Here is a 21,834-nt window from a genome sequence, read left to right as displayed (position 1 = left end):
TGAACGAAAGAATGAACCTAAACAGATATTCCATCCGAAACCATAAAACAGATACACCAATAGGACACTGCTTCAATTAAGATGGGAACACATTAAAGGACCTGTCAGTTTTGGAATTTAAAGGAGATTTCCCAAATATAAGACACGCATTGTTGTCACCCCAAAGCTTTAAAGATTTTGATGCTTTTTATTGCGGTTGGCCTGAGGGCAACTAATCGGAGGCTTTCGGGTGATCAATCGACAGTCCCAACATTGGGAAGAGGCACGGTTGGGTTACACTTAGTTTGTATACGTTTAAATCTAGAAAGTTGGCACTTGGCAGAGTGGCTTGGAGTCATTATAAAACTAGAGAGTGACCATGATCCTATTCACTTAACATTACAACCAGCATCTAAATGTGTTTGCTGGCTTTATAGTCTCGTTCTGCATGGGAAGAATAATGGTGCCATTAAGAATTGGGAATGATTTTAACCTGGGGACTGTCATCCCAGGAAAATAAGTTGAACTATACATTGTAATTGAGACCTATGTCATGAACCTTACCTTAGGCAATACAAAGGTTGAGCAATGTTATAACGCCATTTGGAACTCAATCACACCTTTTGAATCGAGTTTGGTATTTCCATCTTGGGCAAGAAAGATCCATAACTTAATTAATGAGCAATATGATCAGGACTCTGAAGTTTAGGCTACTTTCTGAGATCAAGAAGATCAATTGTGGTAATGAAAACACAATCCGGGACCTTTGTTCAGAGTATAAGGCTCTTGCAAATAAATTAAAAAAGGCTGATTTTAACAAAAAGAATTGGGATGAAATCATGCAAGCAGCATTTGGCAAAGACACTGGGACATTTTGGGGAATGGTGTCCCGGTACAGTGTAACTGACAGCTTCTGGGATTCCACAATGTTGATCCAGGAATCGGAATGGCTGAGGTACTATTCCAATGTATACTATGATCATTTCACTCCAAATAATAATATTCCGACATCATCAACTTTAAAATCTAGAAATGAAGAGCAGTTGCTTTAAAGTTAAATCTCCTTGAGGTCATAAATGCTAGATACAAACAAAAATGTGGGAAGGCCCCAGGACCTGACTTTTTTCGAGACAACTTAATGCAGAATGAGCGATTAATATGGGGTCTCTTTTTAACATCTTTTTTAAACTTTTTAAATGTAGCTAAACTCATGACATACAACCAAATGTATCCCGATATTTAGGAAGGGGAATAGATCGTCCCAACAAATGATCGATTTCATTAATCATTAATGTTTCCAAAATATATGCAAGTGTCATTTTGGCCCGGTTGAAACACTGGGCAGCTGAGCAAATTATCATATCTGAATGTCAAGGATGCTTCCAGCAGGGTAGGGTCACAATTGAATAGGCTTTAATTCTTGTTGCATTCATTTTTAAATCGTTCAAATTTAAAAAAAGAACTGCTCTATATTGTTTTTGTTGATTTTAGATCTGCCTTTGACACTGTTGACTGATCCAAAAGCTGGCAGATTTTTAATGATTTGGATTTACAGACTAATTCATTTAATGCACTCCCGGCACTTTATTCTGAGATTACTTCTGGAGTCAGTATCAGCCATAATGGCAAATGCAATTTTCTTTTCTCCGGTGAATAAAGGAGTTTGCCCAGGATGCGTATTGGAACCCTTTTTTATTTTTGATCTTCATTAACAAATTGGCTAACTAACTTGATAAAAAATAAACGCTGATGGCGATGTCTCGAGCATATAAGGGAATCAAATTGGGATCCTGCTCTATGGTGACAACGTTGCTTTAATTTCTAAGACACTCGGGCTCATCACGAGTTGGGCGGTAGCCCTTAAATGCAGCAGTAATGCTATTACCACTACATTTAATGGTCTGCCCAATCAGGAGTCTGGCAGCATTTACCCCAGCTCTAAGCTGGAGGTAAATGCACCAATTTAACATCCATGTTCGGGTGCAATTAGTGCAGCTCTATTAGTGTGTTCTATTTGCGCAAAAAATGCCCCATTGGGTCCATAGGGGAATGGTGAATACCCATTACTGCCCTTCCCTTGATCTTGCGCTAATAACCCCAGACTGGGTGGCGGTAACGCTATTAGCCATGGCAGGACACTGCCCAACTCGTGATGAGGCCCACTGTCTGGTAGTAGAAAGCAAAGGGGGGTTTAGAATCATTCAGACAGGAATTTAAAGTTGTAGTAAACAATAATCAAACAATGGCAATGGTCTGTCAACTCATCTGTGCAAGGAAACAGAAACTTCATTTGGATCTGAATAACAAAAAGATGGCTTAGTTGAGTAATTCAACTATTTAGGTGTATGGATCTCCTCTAACAGTGATTGGACCGATAATTTGAAATTTAGCAATTGTGTCTTGAGACAAAGGGGAGCAGCAAACATTTCATTAAAATTGGGGACAATGCCACTCTTCCTGGCTTGTACATTTATAAAGCTATAATGCAGTCAGTAAATGTGTATATATGGGCTACAATTATGGGGCCATTTGGTGAATGATAGCCGTGGTTTGGTTGAGTGGAAATTCTTACAACAGATTCTGGCTCTTCCACACTCAACCCATCTATCCCAATGTATTCTGAAGTAGCAATTCACCCGATTATGTAAAAGACTTATTTGAAACCCCTACTTTTTTGGGTTTGCATGAATGGTAGTGCTGACTTGTTACTTCGCTAAATCATTTTGAGCTCCATTACTAATGATCTCCATGGCAATAACTGGAGATGGCTTACATTCATTAAAAATATGTTGATGGAAATTGGCCTTGACCATTTCTGGAGAAACCCTACTAGCATTGATATCTTAACCCTAACTACAGTGAAGGGGGCCTTCAAACAAGGGGTATTTATCCATTTTAATAATCATCGGAATATCGGCCCCACAGCCTCTTTGTTTCTGACTATGAACAAAATTGGGGTGTTGAACAGTATTTTAGCTGGTTGAGAAAACAGCCCATAGGGCTTTGCTTACCCATTCTCTTGTTCACCTTCTTCATATTGCAGCTTTTACGTGGAAATGGGTGCAAGGCAACCCCTTGTCTTGCCCGCTCTGTGGTATTGTAAGGAAAACAGTTATCCATCTTATATTCTTCTGCCCAAAGTATATTAATTTGAGAAACTAATAACACACCGTCTCAAAAAGCACACTATTAGACACTTGGACGATGCTAGGTGTTTTTTTAAAGCATGTAATAATAAGAAAAGCTCTGTTGCCATAGCAAATTACGTATATATATAACCTTTATAACAAGACAAGGCAGCTTGCCACTGTAACTGAGCTTTTACCTATTTTTTGTCTTGACACTATATAGTATTTATCTGTGATGAGGGACTCCTGCTCTTAGCCTTTTTCATCTTGATGATTTCCCGTGTCGGGTCTTTAGTAGTTTTATTCTTTTATGAGTTTTTCTTTTAAAACATTTGAACAAAATGTTTGGTATACGATGCACTCTGAATATTTTTTTTTTGTTTTTACTGTGATAGTTATTTTATTCTGAAATGATACATGATTCTTGTTTGTCGGTTTTTATTCTGTACTTTGAAGGCTTGCAGCCAAAATAAAGTTAACATAGAGGCAAGACACAGAAGAACATTGGAACTAGAGTTTTTCAACACGTTCAGTCTAGTTTTGAAGAGAGACGTTGGAGTCATGCCTCACTGTGGTGAACTTTAAACCTTAGATCATTGGGCAACATACCATGTGGAGATGTGTAAGATACCACTTAGTTCAGTGGTCAAAGTGTACGAAAAGAAGTAGTGGAACTATGTTGCCTGCTGGTCTGCCCACGCCCTCCACAAACCCCATTGCTGCACCCCCTCCCACACACAATCCAAATCCCCAAACAAACATACCTGCTTTTTATGGGAATGTGCAGTGCAGTGAACTGAAGTGCAAACTTCAACTTCTTCCAACACTTTTATTTTAAAACTAAACCATTCCGGAACGGTTTCTTTTTATAATAAAAGTATAGGAACAGTGAAACTTAAAAATAAAACGCACCACTCCTGACCGCTCCCGCCCACTTCGACCTCTGACTTAGTTTCATTCAAGTTGTAGAAATTATACTCCCCAGTGAAGATACAAAGGTCACACAGCAATTTCCCATACCTATGAAAGCTGACAGATATGCATAGAATTGTAAAGTGCTTTTTGCAGACTATTATTAAATGGTAGAACCACTGCAGTCAGTCAATATTGGGCCTTCAAAGTAAGCAGCCAAGATTTGAAAATGTTTACATTTTCCTTTCAGATATTTTCAGCAATGCAATTATACCTGTGAAATGAACACACTATGACACAAGCTTTCTCTTCTTTCTTAAACTGACAGGTCACTATGTAGAGTAGTGCAAAGTGCCTTTTGACAAAGTATTATTAAGGCTGCAGTCAGTCAGTATTGGGCCATCATAAGAAGTAGCCAGGGTTAGGAAATGTTTATTTTCAGTGCAACGTTTGTCAGCAATACAAGGCACCCCTTAAAATGAGCACACTATGACACATGCATCCTCTGCCTTTTTAAACCCAGCACGCTGACATTTTTTTCCACATGATCAGAAATGTACGTATTTTCAAATTCACCAGGCACGCTTTCTAGAGAGCATTTCTCACAAGTTTGAAATACTCTGAACACTTAACTGATTAACTATGCAAATGCAAGCATTTCTTTGAACAGTGCAACATTTCTAACAGGTCTGTCTTTACGGTAATGGTGATCACAGCACAGAATTCCTTGAATACCAGCTTTCATAATAAATCCCCAGAACTGCTTAAGTCTTCTCATTTTGTTTTTGAGCATCTGATGAGAAAGGCCTTTGTGACTTTAAAGCTGATGCATTACTCCAACGCATCCTAATTTTTTCAGTTAGTACAAATAAAGCTATCAAAATTCAAACATTTCCGATATCCCCCCAAAAATGTCATAAAAGTGTCTCGGGAGGATAGCTCAGGGGAAATGTGCTCGCCTTTGAAACAAGACGACACGGAGCAACACAGGTTGGATCCCTGGGTCTGCGATTAGAAACCTCTGGGTATTAAGCATGTTATAAATAACCAATTATAAATGTCAGTTCCGTTTTACCAAATGAAAAGAGCGACTCAGAAAAGTAAGTAGGTGTGACTTGCTATTAATGCCGTCTTTTTAACTTTCAGGTCATTTGGGACCTGTTTGGAAGGGGAAAAGGGGGCTTCAAAAGGGGTGGTGAACAAGCAGAGAAGACATGTTGCATGCCTGTGTCTGTGTTGGTTTTTGAAAGGAATTATCTTATTACATTAGCTGAGCATTATTATGAAGTCAGATGTGTTCTTGCACATATAATGTGTTGCCACAGAGTTACTGTCCAGTCCTACAGACAATGATTGTGAAGGCATTATTGTATTCCCACTGCTCTATTTAGACCTGTCTAGGTTTTTCTGTCAAACACTGGGCTCGGAAATGCTCGGATTGGACGATGGGCCTCATTATGAGTGCAGAGGTGTGGGGGAAATGGCGGTAATTCCGTTAGCTCCAATTCACCTCCACATTTCACAATGCTGTACTATGAGTTATGGTGGTAAGGTCGACGATTTACTTCCAGCAAAAAACTGGATTTAGATCTTTCACTTTACTGCCAAACCTCATCGGATTTACTGAGCAAAATGACTGCTTGCAGTAAATATTTAAAGCAACCTTATACAGCCCTGTGGATTCCAAAGACGTTGACAAAAGTCATTGCTCTGCCACTCCACTTCCTGTGGTAAGTACACTGGACCACATGGAGGTAACAGTAAATGAGTTTGTTGTTAAATCGGATTTACAGCAGATTTACCTGCAAACTAGTAATGAATGTCTTTTTGCCAGGCGAAATATTACTTCAAGGGATCTACCAAGGTTCATACGTTGATGATTTCAGGACATTAACCAGAATAATCATTCCACTGGCCTTTGCATGTTCTCTGATTCGCAGGGACTTGCTATAAAGCACTGAACATTCAGACACTGACAGGTTTCCAACTTCTGAGTACAGATGAAAAGCTACAGTCAATCCATTAAGAGAAGACGTTCCTTCCGTAGTTCAATTTGCAATTGTGGGAACGTTTTGCACAAAACCCTGCGAGGATAAGGAATGCTTTGGGGACCGGTTACAATCTAGCACAAGGGATGGTTTCGAATATTAGTACGAAGGTGCATGTATTTGTCCATAAGAGTGTGGCTTGATGTTGTTCTATTTGCAATTGTGGGACCTTTTTGAACAAAGTCCTGGGAGGAGAAGGAATGTTTCGGGGTTTAGGGCGACAATCTAGCAGAAGGCATATGTTGTAATATCGAACGTGGTCTCCACCAGGTTCCATATTATGTTAAGAGTGTTCTATTAATGAAGTGACCATTGGACTGGAAGCAGAGAATCAAGCCAGTGCGGGGCTGGTACTAATGTACTTATAGTAAATAAATAATTACGCACCATTTCCATTGTGTCAGTGTCCCTCCTAACAATGGCAGAGAGGATGGGAGAGGGAGGCCCGATCAGAAGGGCCGGGAGCGCAGCCTCCGTTATGCACGCAAAATGATATAGATAGTATCACCAATAAACTGCATATAACATTTGACAAAATATTAAAAATGTAACTCGTGCAACATATGATACATTTAACACGTTTAACTAAGCATACTTCTAATTACTATCTTAACATTGAACTCTAATATTACTGGTCTAAACATTTCTTAACATTGGACACCATTATTACTGATGTAAACATTTCTTATGAATAATGCATCACTTAACCTCCCCCACACACCCCCATCACTCATCCTGCACGTGCTGATGATCACCTAGTTTCTACGCTTAATTTGTTGTTTCTGATCTGGCACCTCTTCCATTTCATTATCTTCCCACCTTCTGGGAAATGTTCTGGCCCACGTAGTGCACCGATTGCAAAAGACATCACCACTTCCATTTGGACCTTGTCCTGCCTGTCCATTTTTTTTGTAACCGAACACTCCTCTCACCATCACTCCTTCTACTGCCTCGGCACACCCTCTCATTTCTTCTATGCCTGCAATCGCATTGCACATCTGTATCATCTCTTTCCGATACAATGTGCCCATTGCACCTGGCCACCCTTCGCTTGTTACACCTCCGAACATTACCCAACATTACTTAATGCATTCCACTCTGTACTACGTTCTTGGATCAAAGTATACTGAATCTCATTGTCATACCCTGAACAGCTTCCTGGTTCTTACTACATCACCCACATTCACCTGTTGCTCAGCTACTTATCATTTCCCCACATAATATCTTTGTGTGTAGCCTGCTTAGTACCTCCAAACCCTCTCAATGATTGCACCCTCATCCAACCTGATCTCTCTTCCCCCTCCTATCCACGGGGGGCTGACATTCGATTTCATGTTTCTTCTCCTCATCGTAACAAAGGGTATGCACACCGTAGCAGTATGGGGAGTACCTCTGTACCCAGCAATCATTTCCCCCAACACTTGCTCCCACAGTTAACCTGTTACCAATGCTAGCTGTAAATTCTATTTGATCAACCTGTTTACTCGCTCTACTAGACAATTACCATGTGGGTGGTACAATGAGGTCTGCAGGTTCCTTATTCCATCTGCATCCAAAATGTCCTTCATCTCTTTAGATACAAATTGCACTGGGGAAGGGAGACAATCCCCCAACAATTGATGAACTGTACCAGACGTCTGAGGAAGGCTGGGGAAGGGAAACATTCACCCAGCATAGGAAAATTCAAACCAAGAACTGCCTTTTTTCTGGGGGAAGGGAGTCATTCCTCTGGACCAGGAAGATATCCTTTTGATTTAGTTTAGCATAGAGTGTGAGGGACAGAGCTAGGATTCTGATACAGGACTGCGGACCTTTGCTTTTGACATCCTGTCTGTGACATTAGTATTTGAGGTCAAGGCAGGGAAGCCCCTCTTAGAGCTAGGGCAAGATAGGGTTTTCTTTTCATTTTCTCACTTGATAAAAAGTTTATACCAACCACAATGACCCCTCCATGTCAGCGTCTTGCTTCTGCACCTTAGAGACATCACAACTGACCTGTAATAAGAAAATGACATCACAAATGCTGTGTGATCAGTTATTATGCTTTAGGTGTGATGTCAATGTCACACTGCCTGCTGCTTGAGCCAGCAGAGAACATTTGAGCTGTCACTGCAACACTTAATTAAAGCCATGGAAAGCTTTTCAAATTCCTTTATTGCTGAATAGCTTTCTGTGTCACTTTACAGCCATTACTTGACAAGGAGCTGTTGGTGGTAAAATATTTAATGTGTGCAGTGATGAAGCTTAACATATGTAAGCAAGAATCTAAATGTTATTACTTATTTCAATGCACAAAACCCTTTTTTCAATAAATTTTATTAAACTGCTTGAACTATTTTTCTGTAACACATTATGAGTTGCATTTTTGCTTTTATAAATACAAACAGATTCTATATTGATTATATGGAACAGCAAATGGAAGATCTCTTACGTTATATTATGCATGAGATGAGGTATTCAAGGTAATGACAGTGTGTGGCTATGTATTATAAGGAATAAAAACCTCCTACCATACATTAAAAGGATATTGCAAGTAACCCTGGAGTTCCGTGAATTTATAAAGTAGCTCAGCCTTTGGCCACGTTCCTCTATTTTGTCACTCAATTCCTCAGTCACTTGCAATATCCCTATAACATACGGTAGGGGGTACTTTATCCCATATATAATTTTATGGGGAAATATAATAACTGACGCAAACTATACTATAACGGGGAACAGATACACCCTAGCCCCTTTTATTTGCAAAAGTACTGAGGGGGTATATACATTGAATGTACATCCTGGGAAATTTGTAAATATTTCAGAAACGTATATGTGTCTGGAGTTATAGATTTGACAAAATAGGTGCAATAGTGTGTATATTGGGAGAGCCCTCCTCTGTGCAATGTCCAAGCACAAAATGGAAAAGAAAATAATAACTCACTTGGTACATACCTAGAAACATAATTTAATGGAAGTCATTCCCTGGTTACACCACCAAGCAGAGAGTCCTGTCATAAGTGCTGAACCATTCAAGACAATGTGCTAAGGGTCAAATGCCACCCATGTTCATACCTTTTATAGCCCAATGAAAATTAAAAATGTACATTTTTACACATTAATGCAATAGAAAAACCATAAAATGGAATCTAACAGGTTAAACATGCATTTTTCTTTTAGTAAGCAATTTGCATGCAGGAATATAAAGTAGCCTATTTTTAAATTGAGTTTACTAGAATACTGTTATTCCAAATATGTAGAGAAATTTAGATAGGCAAGGATGTTCTGATTTAATGTTGTTTTTATCAAATGAAAGCTTTATCCTGAACCCGCATCCACTTTCAGCGCATGGTGGATGTGCACTCAGGATAAACCAAATGTACATATGGTGACCTGTGTGGTTTTAAAAAGTCTACATTCAAGTTTAATACAGCAGTAATAATTCAGGTTACCAGTATATGATCATTCATAATTGTAGTAACCATTGACATTGGGTTCTACAGAGAATGATTTAAATGTGTAATGTGCTTATATTTTGAATAGGTTTGATTTGTTCTAGTTTTTAACAAATAGACCTTCCATGCAAACCTGTGTGTTTCTTGTGCCAGAAGGGGAGGGGAACTGCAGAGAATCAATGCTGTTAAACTGGCACACCACAGGTACATAAAAAGAACTCTGGTTAATGAATACTAATGGTGCGTGCCTGGAAGGATGAAAAAGTCCCCCAATCTAGATGCCAACTGATCAAACATCCTACACAACACACACTATTTCATTCACACGTGCACCCAAACAATATACACTCTATCTCATTCACACTCACACCCCAACACTACAACAGACACAATGGCTAAACTCTCAGTTGCATGTGCACTAACAGACACAAATCCTTGCATGCATGAATAAATATATACAGACATACATAAAGTTTTACCTTAGCTAGTGTTCCGAACACCTGACGCTCCCTCACTCACTGCTTCGTTGACTCTACAGCTCATGTGGACCATGCAAACAGGAACCAGGAAACAGGTACTGCTTCCTGTTTCCAAACATTCACGATGGTGATGTAGAGGCACCATCTTGCTGATGCAGGTTCTCTGTGTAGGAAGGAACTGTAGTATCCCCTACAAACATTTAGACCTGCAGTTCCCCAGACTGCATCCCCTAAGGGGCATGGAACGCTGGGAAAGCAAAACACTGCCATCCTATCATTACCCTCTGGTTATGCACACTGGGATACTCAAAATAAAGCCAGTCAGAAGCGCGTCCACTGTTGCTTTCTGCAGCTGAGGGAGTGCTCTTTGTTTTGATTGTGCTAGATTTGGTCCCTCCCATTGGTGGCGGGTTGGTGCCCTGTTGCCCATTAGGGATGCGCTGCTCTCCGTGGGTTACTACAAAATCCATCCACCAGAGGCTACAATTACGACAGGCACCGACTGGCCCATAGGGCATTAGGCCCATTACCGAATTAAAAACACAAAATGCTGGAGTGGGACAGTTTTTTGGTCAAAGTGGGCCACTTTTTTGGCTTATGTGGGCCAGTTTGATGAGTTAATTCACTCTAGGGCCAGTAGTTTTAACCATGGTTGCTGAATACATATTCTTTAAAATGCACAATTTGCATCACACTTCATCAAAAAACTCCCACTTGGTCACTATTCAAACAGTGTCACAAAAGGAATGAATTGCCATTTGCAACTGTGGCCCACTTTTTCATTGGTGCCCAAGACAATTGTATGGCCCAGTCCGACCCGGAATTACGCTATTTTTTAGAGGTGTGATTTTTGAACAATCTATACTGAATCACCACGAAAATGCTGCAGCAATTCGTTCACATTAATATTTGATGTTATTACTCATACATAAAAAGTTAATTTGCTGCAATTTCCTGAACATTTTGGTCTCTTCGTATCTAGCTGAACATGTTCGACTTGGGTTCACATGCAGCTCAGTGCCCACCATTCCCATCCAAAACTGTCTCCTGTCCTCCATTTCCTAATCCAGTGAGGAGGCATGTCTCAGATTCTGAGTCATGAGAATTGCTATTTTCGAGATCAGCTAAAACACAGGAACTTGGTTTCAGTTTTCAACATTAATTATCATTGTCTAGGAGATGTTATGGTATGTTAACTTTTTCTAACTTTTGCCAGGACTCAGGCTGTACCAAGTACGTCACAGGTGGCTGCAACCTACTGTTGCAGTGTGGCTTGATGTACGTAGGATCCTAGTGGGTCCTTTCTTCTGATTTCCCCTTCTTCGGGCGCGGGGGCCACAGGTTGCTGCCTGAGTCGGGTGCCGTTTCAACTGAAACTTTTTGCTATCCGGGGGCAAATTGCTGAAATCTGGTGCCCACGTACTGCGGGCTTCTACATTGGACTCGGCGCCCCTGGATAACCACTGTATGAAGGTGGATTGTGCAGTTGGTATCATGGCACGGCGTTAATCATCCAACGGGTAAGCGCCAGCACCTCTTCACGTTCCCCCGACATGCTCTGCACATAACTTTGTGTTGCCTTTACTTATTTGAGGAATCTGAGCTTGAGCTGGATTAGTATAGCAACTCAACGACCCTTAAACTTCGTAAGAGCCAGTGCTAGTTGTGTGAACCAGTATTAGCTGCATGGTTTGTCCCCTTTCACTTTCTGCTTCTAGAAGACTTCTGTGCCACATTATGGCTGATAACAAGAAGCGTGTCTTGCTAAACTCACCACTTGGCAGCCAGGTGGTAGAAAACTCCATCTCTGAGCCAAGGGCGGCTCTTTTGTGGACTGGTGTCAGCCTAGCAGCTGCATCTCCTCTGTTCAATAGGAACTGTGTGTCAGAGTTCCTCGCCTTGAGTTCTCGCTGGAGACCTGGGGCGTTGCTAGGGGGGGGCTAAGGGGGCTATAGCCCCTGATCTTTTGGTTGTAGCCCCGGATAGAATCTCAGGACCTACAACCAAAAGACCAGCTAGCCCCCAGTCCCAACAGTTCCAACATCAGCTAAGCCCCGGGTCTTTTCCAGACCTAGCAACTCCCCTGCTGGAGACACAGGTTGCAAAGGGTAACCTTATTGCGGCTACAGACCAGACCAAGGAGCAAGACTGCCAGAAGGGATCCTGATTATACAACACCATCACTGCCTACTCTAAAAAGGGGCAGTGGGTCGACTGCTCATGTAGCTACTAGGATTTCACCCGTTACTAAAGAACAGACTAAACATCCCAGCGCCGACCCTAAGGGTGAAGTCACGGAGACACCGTCCCTAATCCTGGTACCTGATCACAATCTTGAACAAAATCATAATGTAAAAGCCACAGAAGTCAATGTTTTACTTAAGCAGGTGGCCACGTGGAGTGTGCGAATAAGGAAATCTCAAATGCCAAGTATCAATGACATTATCACCCATGCCTTTATTATGGACCAACGAAACTTTGTCATTCCTAATATTGGGAAGGCAGCTGGAAGAGAGACCAGAGAAGCGTTGCGAAATAAGATGCTCGCATGACTGTGACAACGAACACGACCAGGGGTTGTCAGATTGTCTGACTTGAAGGTTATACACCAAATTGACTTGAGCGATTGGTGCTCTCTATCAAATAGTGACTGTGTTTTAGTTGGTTGTGGGTCCAGCACGTTACCACACTATTTTAGCATGTGCAAATATTTTCCCAGAGGCGGTTCAAACTGTACATTAATACTTTAAGTGCCTTGTTACATTGGAAGGTTTCTTGTTCATGCTTTTTTGCTCCGCTAAGGGCACTGTCTCAGTATTGGGGCGATTAGCTTCTCTTTTGGGTTTACCTGGTTGTTAGGCTGTACTTAACTCTGCTTTATGTTTTATGGTCCATGTTGTATTCTTGCCTTGTTTGTCTGTATGCACCATTACGCCTTCGGGTCCATTGTGCGCAGTATAAATATCTAAATAAAATAAATAAAATAAATAACAAGAATGTATAGAGCGCACAGTCGCCCCGGAAGGTATCATGGCGCTAGCGAGCTAAGCTGAGGTGAGAACGGGGCTAAAAAAATATAGGTTTTCAGCGACCGCCGAAAAGTAAGGTGCTCTTTAATAGTTCGCAGATTACGAGTAGTGGAATTCCAGAGCTGAGCTACGGCCAATGAGAAGGAGCGGCCACCAATTCAATAGAATCCAAAACGAGGCACTGGGACAAGCCGAGCGTCAGCCCATTTGGGGGCTCCTATGGTTTGCAGTCAATATACTCTCGTGCTAGTGCTTACAGCTCCCGTGAATTTTAACAAGCTGACTTTTAGCCTAATAAATAGCATGACTTCATTTGTGTTACTTGTGAATGACTGGGTGTTTGTGACCGTTAGCATTCATTCACTGTGTTATTTAACACTCTTCAACGTCAAAGTTTAATAAAGTTTGATTTGAACAATGTACAATGGCGTGTCATGGCGCACATCAAAGGCCATTTATTGTAATGCGTTCCATGCAGTGAGTGTTTCTTCAAACAGTGGTGGGCAGGAGTGGCGGGGTGGCGGCTCGCAGAAGTGGGGAATGGAGCACAGGAATCAAAAGGAGGGGGGCACGACCACAGCAGTGGAGGCTGTCTTCCTCAGACCAGAGAGCTGCCAAAACGGCAAACAGAGCATGTAAGGGAAATCAAAACACAAGCACGAATAGACAGGACCAAGATTAGCTCGCATTCCCGAGAGCGTGGCGATTGTCACTACCGGCGGCGTGACGTCACTGGGAGACGTGGCGTCACTGAGGGACGATCGATGTAACGTCTCTTACATATTTAAGTCGAGCTGTTTTTTATTTTTCTAGTGTATTTCTGAATGCAGTTTTATGGATATTAAAGCAAGAGTTCTGTTGGTGACACAAAGAATTGCATTAAAAATCGTCTGCCTTTTCTGAATGCTTAATCTTAGTTCTGCCTCCTTGTTCACTGCTTCGCGACTCTTGTGCTTGGCTGCTCCTGATACCCTCACTAAGCTGGGTATTAAATCTGGCATACCGTCTGTGAATGATACCTTTTTATTTTTGGCAGTTCTGTGCCACTGTTGCCATGGTACCTAACGTGCACAGGCATCCTTCCCGTCCCATTTAACCTTGTCTCAGTGTTTATGACATGGGTTGGCACAGCAGCAGCAAAACAAAAAAACCCAAGCATTTACGAAGCCAATAGCTTTGCTTTATGTGTAAGCACTGCACAGGCATTGGAGCCATGTCTCCAGACACTCACGCCATTCACCAACACCTACTGTCATTATACACAAAGAAAGTACTATCATTTGGCAGGTAGCAACATGATGGGGGTTATTACAAGTGAGGCGGTAAGGGGTTAACTGCGCCGGGAAAGGTGCTGGAGCCATCAACTCCTTACCGCCTCATTATGAGTCTGCTCGCGGGAACCCACTTAGGATACCTGCTTTTACCAGGCACCCTTAGCGGGTCCCGCGAGAGACCAGGGTGCTAACAACGAACCCGTTTTTAATGGGCCCATTGTTAGCACCCTCCCAATTCCCATTAAGCCCTATGGGGGCTCGAATGGGAATGGGGATGAGTTCCTTCAATGAGGAATTACATGGCCCTCCAAGGTCGGAATGGCCCAGTAATTCCTCATTCAAGGAACCCAGACCCGGTACCCGGTAAGGGGGTAGCCATGCCACTAATAGCGGCATGGTTACCTCCTAACTTGTAATAACCCCCAATATGATAAACAATATTAATACAATATCTGAATGGCTTCTCCTATCCTGGTTAAGATCCCTTACCCAGGCTTCAATGTTAACTCCAAAATGATCAGCTAAAAAAAAAGGTTTTAAATCAGCTCTTTAAAGTTCAAAGTCAAAACAAAAGTTCATGAAACTAAAATCCACTCGTAACAACTCTTTGTTCCTGGATGAAAAGATCACCCTCCAATTTCCAGAAAAGAAATAGCACCAATGGTAGTCCTGGTTATGATGGTGAATTGTGTCTTCTTCAAGATAAACAGCCACAGTTCAAAAGACAGTGTAATATTCCCAAAAGTCAATAATACACAGTTCCTTAAGACTCCTTCAGTTACAACTCTACATTTGTTATATTTGTCAGGATGCTTTCTCTGGGTTCCTGATTCTCTTATCAGCAACCACACTTCTACTGTTGTTCCTATGAGAACAGTCACCTTTGTCCCATAGTACTGTTTCAAACCACTTCAATGTGACATCTGCTAACAACTTAATATACCACCACAGTTCAAGTACTACTACTACTTAGTGTTTTTAGAATCAATAGGTAGGTTTTGACAAGACACTTCAACCTCTTCAGGTATACAAGGCACTCTTCCTCCTGATGACTTACTCAAAAGGGGCAGCCTCTTTTCCTCTTCCGTCTGTCTAATTACCACAATAAAAACCTGTTTCTGCCCATCAGACTCTCTCTTCTCTGGCTTTGGCAGTCTTTGGCACCACAAGTTGCATACAACTTCAGAATATTCTTCATAAGCAATTAGCTCACTTCCCCAACTTTACTCACAACTTTCTGCCATTCAGCTCAGTAATTACCCAGAAGCGTTGGTGCCACTCTCTCAGCCTCAGGTAATAATGGCACACTTACATGTTAGGCGACTTGAGGGTTAACAACGTCACAGAGTAGTTTGATGGCTCTTTAACTCGTGGCAAGACTGGTTTCACTACAAAAAGGGGATGCCTCTTGGCTGGGGTAATGCATGTTCTCTTTAATACGTCTGACTCTTTACTTCTTAGAGATGAAAATAATGTCACTTCTAGATACAGTACAGGATTCAGAAATCCAACTGAAAACACAATTAGGCACACAGAACCGTTCTTTCAAGAAGATTTCAGGATTTACAGTTAATAAAGACTTGTATTCCTGTGTAATAGCCAGGATGATGTTCTGACTACGGGAATTGCGATTAGGCACACCTGACCTCCTTTTGATGTGGTTTTTCACTCTTATAACTTGTAATTCAGTTATTGTTTAGGTTAAGTATCCAGTAATGATGTAAAACAGTGTTCTCCCTTTTAAATAGGGACACACAACAACTCTGTTATAGATTAACAGTCTTTAATCACTTCAACAATGGTGTTCAACAGCTTTAGCTTCTCACACAATGTTAGTTCTTTCTCAACATATGTGAGCGCTACAATTTCATTGTTCATCAGACTTTATTCTGCAACAAACAGCTTTCACTCACATAGAATAATATGTGAGTCATTTAGGAGCTGGCTACAGCTACCGGCAAGGCTCTCGCAGTGTATATGAAGGCTGTACTTCACTCACTGGCTCCAGTAACACTGGTTTTGCTGGTTGCACTGGTCTCCCAACTTCCTCTACTACTTCTGATGCTTCTGGCTTGCTGGGAAACCCACACCCTTCTCCAACACAGGAGTCTCTGGTCCGGCCACTTAACTTGAGAGTTCCTTTTCTTCCCAAGACCCTTGGCTTGCCACTTGCTTCTGGCCTTAGTCTCCTACACTTCCATGGCTCTGTAATCACAGCAATTAGGCTCACATGGGGTAAAGTTTGCCTCCAGCACTTCTTCTGCATTTAAGACTCTCTCAGAACTTGCAAGTGATATCTACTGTCTCCTCATTCTGGCATCCCTTCTGTTCTTCCACTTTCTTGAGATTTGCCAGCCTTGTGCTTCTCCTCTACTGCTACTGTTACAGTTAGCCTTTCAGCTCCCATGCCAGCTCCTTCTACTTCTCCTTTCCTGAAGGGGCCTTTTATGCCTCTGAGCTTCAGCAACAAGCTTCAGGTGTGGGCTATTAAGCCCAATTGCCTGACTACTGCAATGGCTAGTAGGCCTAATTGCCTCATTTCTACCTCTGCATGCCTTTTCATCCCTCTTCCTCGTCTCAGTACCTGTAGAAATCTGGGACCTGTAGTTTCTTCTAATAAAGTTATGTTTTTCAACTTCTACAGTTTGACAAAATGCCATCAACACGGTGGAATTAAGGAGAAAGTTAAATAGAGGTTCATCCCAGTATTCATGGTCTGTTTCCCTCCCACCCCCCATGTGATTCTCCTGCAGTACTCCAACCCCAGGGTCAGGATCAGGAAGCGTTTGCCCTTCCCTGGCCACGTGAGGAGAGTCCCAAACCAGGTTTCTGGGAAGAATCATCTCTAATTCTTCACACAACACTCAACCACCTTAACGGGGAGAACACAGCAGAGCTAATCACCCTGATACAGGATGATCTACAAAGCAGGATAGAATTCAGAACAGCAATCCCACCACTGCTGAAGCTTGTGTCGGTCCTGCACTTTCTCACCACAGTCCCCTTTCAGCACACTGCGGGCATGCTGCATGGCATGTTGGAGCCATTGGTTTCTATTGTGTTTGCCTAGGTGTTGGACGCACTCATGCAGCATGCACTCCAGCACTTCTCCCTTGCCACCAACCCAGTACAGGTATATACAACAAAGGCACGGTTCTGTGCAGCTGCCCACTTCCCTAACATCATTACAGGTCTGGGCTGAATGTGACATTGGTGTAAAACAATCAGCATCAAAGAACATATACAGGCCTTTCAAGTGGAAATGTGGAAATGGTACCAACGATGGGGACAGGTGGAGCAAACACCTATTTGATGTCAATGTATTGCATGCCCTGTCACAGCCATGTGCATGAAGGAACTGCCCTGTAACACAAAACATAAGAAGCACCATCCCACCCTGAAGGACAACATCAGAGCCTACCAAATGTACTAGGAAATGTGCTGAGTGACCAACAGTTACAACAATATATAGGGAAACCATACCTTCACATGACACACCACAGTTTTCTTGTGCAGGAGGGCAGTGCAACACTGACAGGCAGTGATTGAATGAACGCTGAAACCCATGAATGTAATTTCCCAAGAGCAGGAGCACTATCACAAAGTGCACATGATTACCAGTTTGATTATCAGAGCCTGTGCATGTGTTCCCAGTACTGAACATTCACAGTTCATTGCCAATCCAGTTACAGTGTACGACTGCTACCTCTGGTGGGTCAGTGATGTGTGAAATGGGAGGGTCCCCAAGTGACATTAACAATTCACCCCCTTAGTTCATGAGGCATTATATAATGTAAGGATAGACAACTAGTGATTTCAAATTTGCAATAAGTACAGTAGCTGACATGTTGACCATTATGTTGTGACCAATTGTTACACATGCTCATAGTTTTGTAACCAACACCGAGCCCCATTACCTTTTCAAGTGACTCTGGCTATTCCCAGCTCCCATGGCTGATGACACCTGTCCAGCAACCACACACAGCACAGGAGGAGGCCTACAATGAGGCACACATTAGGACCAGGTTTTGCATAGAGTATCACTTTGGACTGCTGAAAGGATGGTCCTGGTGTCTCCATCAGGAATGCGGCGTACTAATGTACAAGCCAGAAAAGGTGGCAAACTCTTCGCTGTGGGTGCCATGATGCAATATGTGTGCATTAGGAAAAATGTAATACCCGGATAGCATTATGCAAGCCCCCATCCCAAGGAGGGTGATGACACACATGCACAGGACCACTTTCAGTCATGCAGTGACCATGATGAAGGCAGGGACAGGCATCTGTGTAGCAGTAATTGATTGAGCATAATCTATTCAAGTGTTTATGTGATTTTATTTTAAATTACAGAAAAAAACATTGTCCTCCCACCTCCCTCATCCCCTTAATCTATGTCCTCTCACCTCCATCATCCCCAACACCCATGACCTCCCACCTCACTCTTCCCCAACATCATTGCCCTCCCACCTCTCTCATCCCCAACAGCATTGCCCACCAATCTTGCTCATCCCCAACAGTCACAGTCATGCCCTCCTACCTCCCTCATATCCAACCCACTTGCCCTGCCACCTCCTCTTTCCCCAACAGCCATGCCCTCCAACCTCCCCTGTGCCTGTCACGAGTGTCACATGTAGTTCAGAATCATTTCTGTGACGTCTTTGGTATGACAGCTTGCTAGGCCTGCCACATTTCGTTGTGACAGACTACAGGGACAGCCAAGCAGTGAGCTTTCTGTTGGGGTGACACAGTAGAAGCTTCTAACTCCTGAGCCCAGATGTGCTGCAAAGTGAAGAGCATGGTCTCTGCAGCTGCAGAGATTGCTTCATGAGCTAAGCCATTACAGAAGGGGAAAGACTGTATGCAAATCAGGCTTTTTGCCATCCGAAAAGGGGCAGTCCATGCTGAACTGCTAGGTCTCATCCCTTCTGCACAAGACCACAAGCATCCCTAGGCTTGTTTTTCGGTCTTGTTTGGCCTCATTAGTGAGGAATTGCTTGGGTCTCTAGGCTGGACTGCCCCTTTTGGGGTGGGACGATGCCTGGCTTGGCAGGTGAAGAACAATGGTCTGGAGGGTTGCTCAAAGCAATGCCAGAGGTTAAGATTCATTCTAAACCTTCCAGCCATTACATCTTTTGTTTTGCTATAGTCAACCCGAGTGGGACGGGTATGCCCAGAGAGGGTCCCATGCCTGCTGTGCCTAGAGGCCCAAGCTACTCCTCACTGATGAGGCCCACCGAGGCTGAAACTTGTTTGAAGATGCTTGTGATCTGATGCAGAAGGGATGTGACCAAGCAGTTTGAGCTGGAGTGGCCATTTTGGGGGGGACCATGCCTGATTTGGATATGGTCTTTACCCTTTTGTAGTGGCTTAGCAGATGAAGAACGATGGTCTGGAGCATGGGTGCAAAACATACGGCCCGCGAGCCAGTGGTGGCCCGCCATGCTGTTTTGTCCAGCCCGCGAGGCACAACGACTTTCCTAATGGAGGGCCGCCTGCAAGCAGCATCGGCCACCCTCCATTAGGAAAGTCTTTGTTGTCTTTCGGGCTGGACAAAACACTGGCCATCATTGGCACAGCACACACACACCACGTCGCTCCTCCGAGCCACGTAGTGCGTGTGTGCTGCACGAATGGAGGGCCAGCACTACGGCTGGCGTGACCAATAAGGCTTGATGCCGGAAGGCATTTCAGCCTTGCCTGCCACGCCAGCCGTAGTACCACTCCACTTACCTCGCCAGCGTTCCAGCTAGCCTGCCTTCCAGCATGTCCGGTAAGTGGTCTGTTTGTTTGTGTTTGTGTGTCGGGTCTGTTCTGTATGTTTGTGTTGTGTATGTTGAGATGGGGAGGTGGGGGGGTGTTGGATGTGCATGAATGTTTGTTTTTGAATGTTTGTGTTATATATGTTGAGATGAGGGTTTGGGGGGGTGTCGGATGTGCATGATTGTTTGTTTTTGAATGTTTGTGTTGTGTATGTTGAGATGGGGGTGGGGGGGTGTTGGATGGGCATGAATGTTTGTTTTTGAATGTTTGTGTTGTGTATGTTGAGATGGGGGCTGGGGGGCTGTAGGATGTGCATGAATGTTTGTTTTTGAATGTTTGTGTTGTGTATGTTGAGATGGGGGTGGGGTGGTGTCGGATGTGCATGAATGTTTGTTTTTGAATGTGTTGTGTATGTTGAGATGCGGGGGTGAGGGGTGTCGGATGTGCATGAATGTTTGTTTTTGAATATTTGTGTTGTGTATGTTGAGATGGGGGCGTGGGGGGGTGTCGAATGTGCATGAATGTTTTTTTTAATGTTTGTGTTGTGTATGTTGAGATGGGGGTGGGGGTGTCGGATGTTCATGAATGTTTGTTTTTGAATGTTTGTGTTGTGTATGTTGAGATGGGGGGTGGGGGGGTGTCGGATGTGCATGAATGTTTGTTTTTAATGTTTGTGTTGTGTATGTTGAGATACGGGTGTGGGGGGGTTGTCGGATGTGCATGAATGTTTGTTTTTGAATGCTTGTGTTGTGTATGTTGAGATGCAGGGGTGGGGGTGTTGGGTGTGCATGAATGTTTGTTTTGGAGTGTAAGTGCGGTGTATTGTTGAGATGCATGATCTGTATGTGTGCATGCTTGCTAGTTTATATGCTGATTTGGGGGTTGGGGGTTCGGGTCTGTATGGGTGCATGTGTGAGAGTGTGTGTGCTGAGTTGGGGGGTGGGGGTGTTCAGGCTTGTATGGGTGCATGCTTGAGAGTGTGTGTGCTGAGTTGGGGGTGGGGGGTTCGGGTCTGTATGGGTGCATGCTTGAGAGTGTGTGTGCTGAGTTGGGGGGTGGGGGGTTTCGGGTCTGTATGGGTGCATGCTTGAGAGGGTGTGTGCTGAGTTTGGGGGTGGGGGGGTTCGGGTCTGTATGGGTGCTTGCTTGAGAGTTTGTGTGCTGAGTTGGGGAGTGGGGGGTTCGGGTCTGTATGGGTGCATGCTTGAGAGTGTGTGTGCTGAGTTGGGGGTGGCGGGCTTTGGGTCTGTATGGGTGCATGCTTGAGAGTGTGTGTGCTGATTTGGGGGGTGGGGGGTTCGGGTCTGTATGGGTGCATGCTTGAGAGTGTGTGTTCTGAGTTGGGGGGTGGGGGTGTTCGGGTCTGTATGGGTGCATGCTCTAGAGTGTGTGCTGAGTTGGGGGTGGAGCGGCTTGGGTCTGTATGGGTGCTTGCTTGAGAGTTTGTGTGCTGAGTTGAGGGTGGGGGGTTCGGGTCTGTATGGGTGCATGCTCGAGAGTGTGTGTGCTGAGTTGTGGGGTGGGGGGGTTTGGGTCTGTATGGGTGCATGCTTGAGAGTGTGTGTGCTGATTTGGGGGTGGGGGGTTGGGTCTGTATGGGTGCATGTTTGAGTGTGTGCTGAGTTGGGGGGTGGGGGGTTCGGTTCTGTATGGGTGCATGTTTGAGAGTGTGCTGAGTTGGGGGTGGGGGTTCGGGTCTGTATGGGTGCATGTTTGAGAGTGTGCTGAGTTGGGGTGTGGGGGGTTCGGGTCTGTATGGGTGCATGTTTGAGTGTGTTGTTTTGGGGGGTG

Source organism: Ambystoma mexicanum, chromosome 2q (genome assembly GCF_040938575.1).
Source record: "Ambystoma mexicanum isolate Mex_15411 chromosome 2q, UKY_AmexF1_1, whole genome shotgun sequence".
NCBI classification, from domain to species: domain Eukaryota; kingdom Metazoa; phylum Chordata; class Amphibia; order Caudata; family Ambystomatidae; genus Ambystoma; species Ambystoma mexicanum.
The sequence above is the reverse complement of the archived record's forward strand: the minus strand, read 5'-3'. Positions refer to the sequence as shown.